Below are 8,121 nucleotides of genomic sequence, written 5' to 3' on the forward strand. Positions count from 1 at the left end.
TACCTAACAAGAACAACAATGAGCCATTTAACCACAGTTTCCTTCAAGTCCTGGTTACACCCCCACCAGTGTCATATTTCATGTACAAAACTTCTCTTCTCTAAATTTTCAGGCTGATCAGACCAGTTGAAAAAGCCCCAGTTTATCATCATACATAATTGTAAGATCTCTCACCCTAAAATTCAGCTTTATTCCAAGAGTACTTTGATTATTGGCATCACATATGATATCCATCAAGGGTTTTTTGGCATAAAAACAATGTTCACATTTCAGACTAGCAAATCTTGGGTTGGTGAAGGTTTTCCTTGTTGGTTAGAGGGAAAACTAAGCAGTTGTAGTTGATATCTCTTTAAGTGCTAACAAGGTGGCTCCAACTCATAACGACTCCCTGTATAACAGAACACAACATTGGCAGGTCCCATGCTTTCCTCATAACCATGGCTTGTTGGAGCACATTTTACAGCTCCCGTGTCAGTCCATCTCACTGAGGATCTCCCTGTTTTTTAATGACCTACTTTCCAATCCCGATGTCCTTCAATGATTGGTATTGGTAGAAGGCATAACAAAGTGAAAAGAAGCTCAAATCCAAAGTTAAATACTGATCCCCTTGTACACAAACAAATAAGGAATGTAACTTTATTAATAACTAAAAATTATTCTCTTACTAAAGTAAAAAAAAAATTAGAAATAAACTATGAAACTTAAAAAATCTTAAGCAAAATGTGACAATACAAAATAATGCCTCATTTTAAAAACTTTTTAAGTAAACAGAATAGTCTCTTTATGCTTTGACATGAACAAAATTATCAAGAAATTTCACACTGTTCACTTTTAAAGTTACTTGAGGTTCTAATTGTTAGAATTGCTAATTCTGTTAGATGTTCTTGTCATCTCAGGCTGCTCCTTAAATCATTTTGTATTAATTTTCTTTTAGAGAAAGTATACTATGCCTCAGCAGAGTGATGAAAATTGTCAGAATTCATAATATTAAGGAGAGCATGTTCCTGCTATTGAAGTTAGGTGTCATTGAGTCAGTTCTCCCACAGCGTGTTCACAGTTGTTATGTTTGAACTACTGTCACAGCCATTGTGTCCATTTTGCTCATTGAGATATGGTCTCTATTTCAATGACCCTCTTCTTTGCCAAATCTGATGTCCTTCTCCAGAGCCTGGTCCTTCCTGAGAGCATGTCTAAAGTGTGTGAAATCAAGTCTCGCCATTCTTGCTTCTCAGGAGCATTCTGACAGTACTTCTTCCAACACAGGTTTGTTCACGCCTCTGAATGCATGCTTGTCTAGATAATCCAGTGTTTCCATGACAGAAATACCACACATAGATGACTTTAACACACAGAAATCTATTCCCTCACAGTTTAACAGGCTATGTTCTTGCCTCCTGTCAGCATCTGCAGGCCCAGTGTTCCTTGGAGATCTCCATGTGGCCTGGTATCAATCTTTCCTTGGATCTAGAAGCTTCACATGCATGGAACCCAGGTCCAAAGGAAATGCTCCATTTCTGGCTCTTCTTTCTTGGTGGTACTAGGTCCCTTTGATCTTGGCTCATTTCTCTCTCTTTTTGTTGCTTATAAGATAAAAGCTGTTCAGGGCTCTGTGATACAGGCATCTAGGCATAGTTTGAAAAGAGGAAATAATACTAAGATGCTTGACTGTCTTATGAATATTGTCTTCCCTTGCCTACTATTGTAAAATAGACATTTGAGTAGGATAGAAAGGAATGTCAGGAAACATGATTACTGAAAGCTTGTAAGCCCGTCTTCAGCATATAACTGATTGGAATACCTAAAAGGGGTTCTCTAGAACTTGCCCAGTGAAAGAGGCCTCTTGCGGAGTGTTTGCAGTGTATAGGACCTTAGGTGGAATCCGGAGCCCTACCAGAACCTTCTGAGGAGGGACACTCCCAATAGAAAGGACAAGCAAACCAACCTGGAACAGTTAGAATAACAGAAGATACATCTTCAAAGAAAGATCATCAGAAAAAAAAAAACAAAAAACAAAAATGGCAGTATGACTGGCTACTACAAGAATAAGCAAGTTGTTCACCAGTAAGCCATCAAGGCAAACAATCAAGTTCCTTCAGGACAATCCCCTCTGTAAGACTGAAATTCAAAGGGAACACCTGAGCATGTAAGCTTGCTGGCGACCACATTGGTCTACTGGTGAGTGGAAGAGGGGAAAAGACAACAATAAAGAAATGGGCTGAGTTCAACCACGTTCCATAGACTCCCCTTGACCTGAAGATGAGAGAAAGAAGAGGAAGGGCTGGTTAGTCCAAAGTGTGGTGAGACCTGGGGACACCTGAGCCCATGTACAAGGACATAGCCACAGAGGACTAGAGCTGAGAGTGAAGCATCCAGCTGACATGAAGTGAGGGGAGATGCACAAGAACACCCAAACTTGTAGATAGTACCCATTTGACCTAGCCTCCATGGCTTGATAATCAGAACTCAACAAGAGGAAGATTAAAAAAAAAATTTTGATCAAGGAAACGAGGGTAAATTGCTACAATTTAATGAACCTGACCTATACTCACGGAGATCGTAACTCTAAATACCAACAGAGAGGGAAAGAGTCTTTACATCAAGTATCAATGCTATCCCCTCTGTACACAGGGTAGATAGGGACGGACAACTTAGACATAAGCTACCTAAAATGATGTGGCGATAAAGGCCAAGCAAAATGAAGTCTCTGACAACTTTAATCATTTTTCCATTTATCTCGATATTATTTACTGGTTCAGTGGTGGGGATTTTTTATTTTCTTTACACTGAGGTACAAATCACAACAAAGGCTGTGTGTGGTCTTTGATCTTCATCAGTAAATATATTAAGTCCTCTTTGCTTTCAGCAACCAAGGTTGTATCATCTGCATATCGCAGATTAATGAGTCTTCCTCCAATCCTGATGCCACGATCTTCTTCATATAACCCAGGTTCTCTGATTGTGTGCTCAGCATACAGATTGAATAATATAGTGAAAGAATACAACCCTGGCGCACACCTTTCCTAATCTTAAACCATTCAGTGTTCCCTTGTTCTATTCGAACAATTTACTTGTAATCAGAGGTTATTTAAAGCTTTTATTTTTTTATCTAAGTTTTATTTTGTATTCAAGTTTGCTTTTAATGATTATATGCAAGGCAGTAATTAATTGTACCCATACTGATTAATTCTAATCTTTTCTCTGCACTTTCTAGTGTATTTTTCACAACAGGCATTGCATCCGTATCAATTAGTTAGATTAGAATAAGAAATGCCAGTAAATCATCCACTGTATAAATATCTGGCCTGGAACTCTTGGGTCTGTCTGGGAAATATTATTTTGCAATATATAATGAACTTTAAACCATAGCCTTTTCTTCCCCAGAGAATGCTGAAGTTCAGAAGGAATTTACCTTGGTTCTTACCAAATCAGTCAGCCTAAGAGGTCAATGCAAAATTATTTCGTATATTACTGGGTGTTAAGCAAAACTTTTCCCCTGGGAGCTTTGTAGTATGAAAAATATGATTTTTTTAAGTATTGTTTCCAGGATTCTTTAAGATAATATTTTCTACTACATATTAATAAACAGCAGCAAACAAGTTGCTACTTCCTTTCAGCTAAAATTTGGCCAAATATCAAAGGACAGTCCATGGTTAGAATTGTCGTCTTTGTGGAAACCCACTTCTCTCCCATACCCTGCCAGCTAAAAAACAAAGAGCAAAATGTTTCCCCAGAGACTCTCATACACTGGGAAAAAAATCTATGCCATTCATGTGTAATACAACGATCTCAGCATTATGTGTTCTCTTTCAATGGCTGCAGAGTCAACTGCATCTTGGGCTGCACAAATTAATCTGAACTACCCAGGGAACATGTGCCCGGGAGAGTGATCCATTACGATATTGTTCAGATGCTTTTGTTTCTCTTTTTTTGGACTTTGTATAATTTAGGTTTGCAAGCGCTGGTAGTGCTGTAGGGTAAGCGCACTAGGCTGCTAACAACAGGGTCAGCAGTTCAAACCCCACCGGGTGCCCCGGGGGGAGAAAGATAAGATTTTCTGCTCCTGAAAAGATTTACATTGTCAGAAACCCTATCCAGAATTGCTGAGTCACAGTTGACTGGCTGGCAGTGGGCTTGGTTAGGTTTGGGTAGATAAAGAGACCACTGAATAAATTAGCATTCGTTTGCTAATCTGATAGTGATTAGTGTCTATATTTTCTTTGTGCCTGGCACTGTGTTAGGGCTGAGGACCCTTGTTTATTGTTGTTAGGGGCTGTCAAGTTGGTTCTGACTCATAGAGGTCCCTATGCACAACAGAATGGAACCTTGCCCAGTCTGCACCATCCTCGTGTTTTCTTAAATCCATTGCTGCTGCCACTATGCCAATCAATCTTGCTGGGGGGTCTTTCTCTTTTTCACTGAACCTCCACTTTACCAAATATGATGTCCTTCTTCAGGGACTGGTCCCTTTTGACAACATTTCCGAAGTATGAGAACTCTGGTGAGTAGTGATTTGACACCATGGCTCTAGAATCAGATGACCTAGATTCAAGGTCTGACTTACTACTTGTGTGACCTCAAGAATATTGTTTCAATTTATGAAGGCTGTTCATCTCTAAAATGTTTTGTTTGTAAGAATGAAATGAATTACACACATAAGTCATCTGTGATAGTACATGACCTACACAAAGTACCTGCTACTTCCAGCAGCAGATTAACAGGGCTGGATGGAAGTCCTCAGAAGTGGGTAAGTGTGAAACGACACTATATCTATTATCAGGGAGGCACTGGTTTGCTAGTGTTGCCAGACTTATGGATTTCTTTTTAATTTGTCTGTCGAAGGGCACAATCAATATCACAGAGCATGGTCCTGTTGAGATCTATTGTAATGCCCAGGGGATCAGCTGTATCTATCACTGATCTCATTGTAGGTATCTTCTCACAATGTTGGGAGACTCTCCTGGTTCTGTCTTACACCACACGGTGCCATTGCTTTGAGACAAAACAACTGCTAACCATCATACTTTCTTTTAACTTACTTGGTTGCCGAAATTTCAGAATTTGTTTTCCTCATGATCCTGAAGAAAACTTGGGCTGCATGATGCTCTGAGACAGATTATTGAAAGACTTTGGATTTGCTACATAGGCCCTGTTGAGTCTCCAACAGTTCAGTGAGTTCCTATAGCTTAGGCCTGAGTCCCTGTTGTTGGCTTGTTACCTTATTGACTTCCTGCCCTCCTGCCTGCCACTGCGTATCACCAGAGCATAGCCACTGTGCATTTAGATCTAACAATTTCTTGGTACATCCATCAGTAACCCAAGTAGCTCATGGAAACCCTGCTCCCATGACATCAGGTCCAATTACTTTGCCAATTAAATTTAGAAGAAACACACTTCCCTCTGGGGAAGATTTCAAAATAATTTCTCAAGCTACTTTGAAGTTACACCTAATTTGAAGTTACTTGCTTCAAGTTAATATTTTAATATTAACTAAAAATGAACAGGGCCAAGCATGTGTTCAATAAATATCAATGGAATGAACGAATCAGCAAAAGTACAGTGAGTGTGATTATAAATACAGAGTATAAAAATAATCAAAAAGAGATGGAAAATTAAATCATCTTATGAAAGATGAGGCTTTCTACTCCCGTAAAGATTTACACCCTCGGAAACCCTGTACAGGGTCGCTATGGGTCGGAACCGACTCGACGGCACTTAACAACAACAACAATGAAAGATTCAGTGAGGTATGTCCAGAGTAGAGTTCATTTGTTCCCACATACCTACATTTATTTATTGAATGTTAAGTGTTAAGTGCTATTTGGAATCCTGATGTAAGGTCAGATTGAACTGCAAGGTCAGCGGTTCAAGCTCACCAGCCGCTCCTTGGAAACCCTATACAGGGTCGCTATGAGTAGGAACTGACACGATGGCACTTACAAGAAGTGCTATTTGTGTTTATTAAATGAACAGCCAGCCCTGAAGGCACAATGGTTAAGTAAGTGCACAACTGCCAACCAGGTCTAGGTTTTAACCCACAAGCAGCTTTGGAAACCCTATGGGACAGTTCTACTCTGTCCCACGATTCGGGATTAACTCACCAACAACGAGCTTTACTGATTTAGTGTAATTCCTGGGTGGCAAAATGGTTAAGCACTCAACTGCTCGCAGAAAATTTGGTGGTTTCAATCCACCCAGAGGCGTGCCTCCAAAGACAGCTCTGGCAATCTATGGAGCCGTTCTACTCTGTACACACGGAGTCGGCATGAGTTGGAATTGACATCAACTCTGCAGAGGGAGGGGCTACTGGTGTGTGACCTGTAAGGTCACAGGTAGCTGGCTATGTGTAGGCCACATGGGGGGCTTTGGTTTCCATGTGGAGAGGGCTGCAGAAAGATCACTGCCAGTCCCAGCTGCAAAGACGTGGCTGGGCCAGGCTTCGGCTTCGGCTTCCAGACTGACTCGCTGGAACACTGCAGACCACCTCCTCCTCCAGCCATGTGCCTCTAGCGCCCTCTACTGAGAAAGCTAAACACCACGCTCCCTTTCAGGAGGAATGACAATGTTACAAGAGTACGTTGGGATCTCAGATGCAATCAGTCAATAACAACGCACTTTCCGTCTTCAAAGCTTCCTCCCTTCACTTGGTTTTGAGGGGGCGGATGGAAGCACAAGAGTGTGGTCATGTTTGAGGCGATTCAAGAGGCTACCTAGGTGCAGGGACAAAAACTTAACGCTCCAAATGTCCACGCCATGGTGACCTCAAAACCGTAGCTCCTCTCCCTTCCCCCACTAATGCAATCTAGGAAGGGGCAGACAGCCCCCAGCAACAACAATTGGTTCATTACTATGCCTCTCTTTAAAAAAATTAATGGCTACCCACAGATTCCACAGACTAACAACATTTCAAAAACAAATTCTGAGGTGGTTCACTTTTATTTTGCTAATTAAAGATAAAAAAAATTTGTCACGTGTCATTAAAAAAATAAGCTCACACTGACAAACTGTTGAAAAGATCAACTTTTAAATTGAGGTAGTCTGAGTTTAGCTCACAAGTTAAGCTCTGCATTTCTCTTCTGACCTCGTGTTTCATCATTAAAAGAAAAGGTATGCTTCAGGTCAGACCTAGTGTGGGACCCAGAAGAGAAAAACCTTTTGAGTATAAAGGTGCCCAAGAGATGGAAAAAAAAAACAAAAACCCAGAACCCATTAATTTATTACTGAAAAGAGAATAAAGGAGATGGTTTACTGACAAGGGAATTTACCAACAAAGGGTGAAACCCAGCTGTGGCTTGGGAGGTAGGGCCCTTTTATCTCATGAAGTTTTCACTAGGGAAAGGGCAGTTAAGGGTCGATTCTGAACTAGAAGTATGAAAGTCAAAGGTGCCAGGCTGTACGCTCCTTCCCGCTATATGCATACTTAGGTCAGTTTGAACTGCAAGGTCTGCGGTTCAAACTCACCAGCAGTTCCTCGGAAATCCTATACAGAGTTGCTATGATTGGAATCAACTCGATGGCACTTAACAAAATATGCTATCATAATGCTCCTCTTTCTTTTACTATATTCTCTTAAAAATTTTTTAATCAATCATAGGAAAAATAGTATACACTCAAGGAAAAAATTATCTTAAATAGAAAATAGTTTAAAAAAGAAAAAGAAAGAACGAAATTCCACTACTACTCAGGGAAACCACTAAGGAGTCTGACATGGGTCCATTCAGAACTTTCTCCATATATGTTGCTGTTAAATGCCATTGAGTCAGTTCTGATCCATAGCAACCCTGTATATGGTTTCCAAGGAGCAGCTGGTGAGCTTGAATCACTGACCTTGTGGTTCTAGCTGACCTTGCAGTCCAGTGCATTAACCCACAGCACCATACAAGAATATATGTACACACACACACAGATGGATATAATTTTATTACTGTTGCTTTTACAATTGACATAAATTCTATTCCACGACAGCAGAAAACATTTTATGACACACACGTAAGTATATCCTTCAACACTATTTTTCTTTTATTTTTTTTTTAATGTTTTATTGTGAATTGTGTGATGATCTACACAGGAGAACATCAGCTTTACATTCATTCCATCATCCATCATTTCGTTGGCATAGTTATC

This window comes from Chrysochloris asiatica, unplaced genomic scaffold (assembly GCF_000296735.1).
Source record: "Chrysochloris asiatica unplaced genomic scaffold, ChrAsi1.0 scaffold00003, whole genome shotgun sequence".
Classification (NCBI taxonomy): domain Eukaryota; kingdom Metazoa; phylum Chordata; class Mammalia; order Afrosoricida; family Chrysochloridae; genus Chrysochloris; species Chrysochloris asiatica.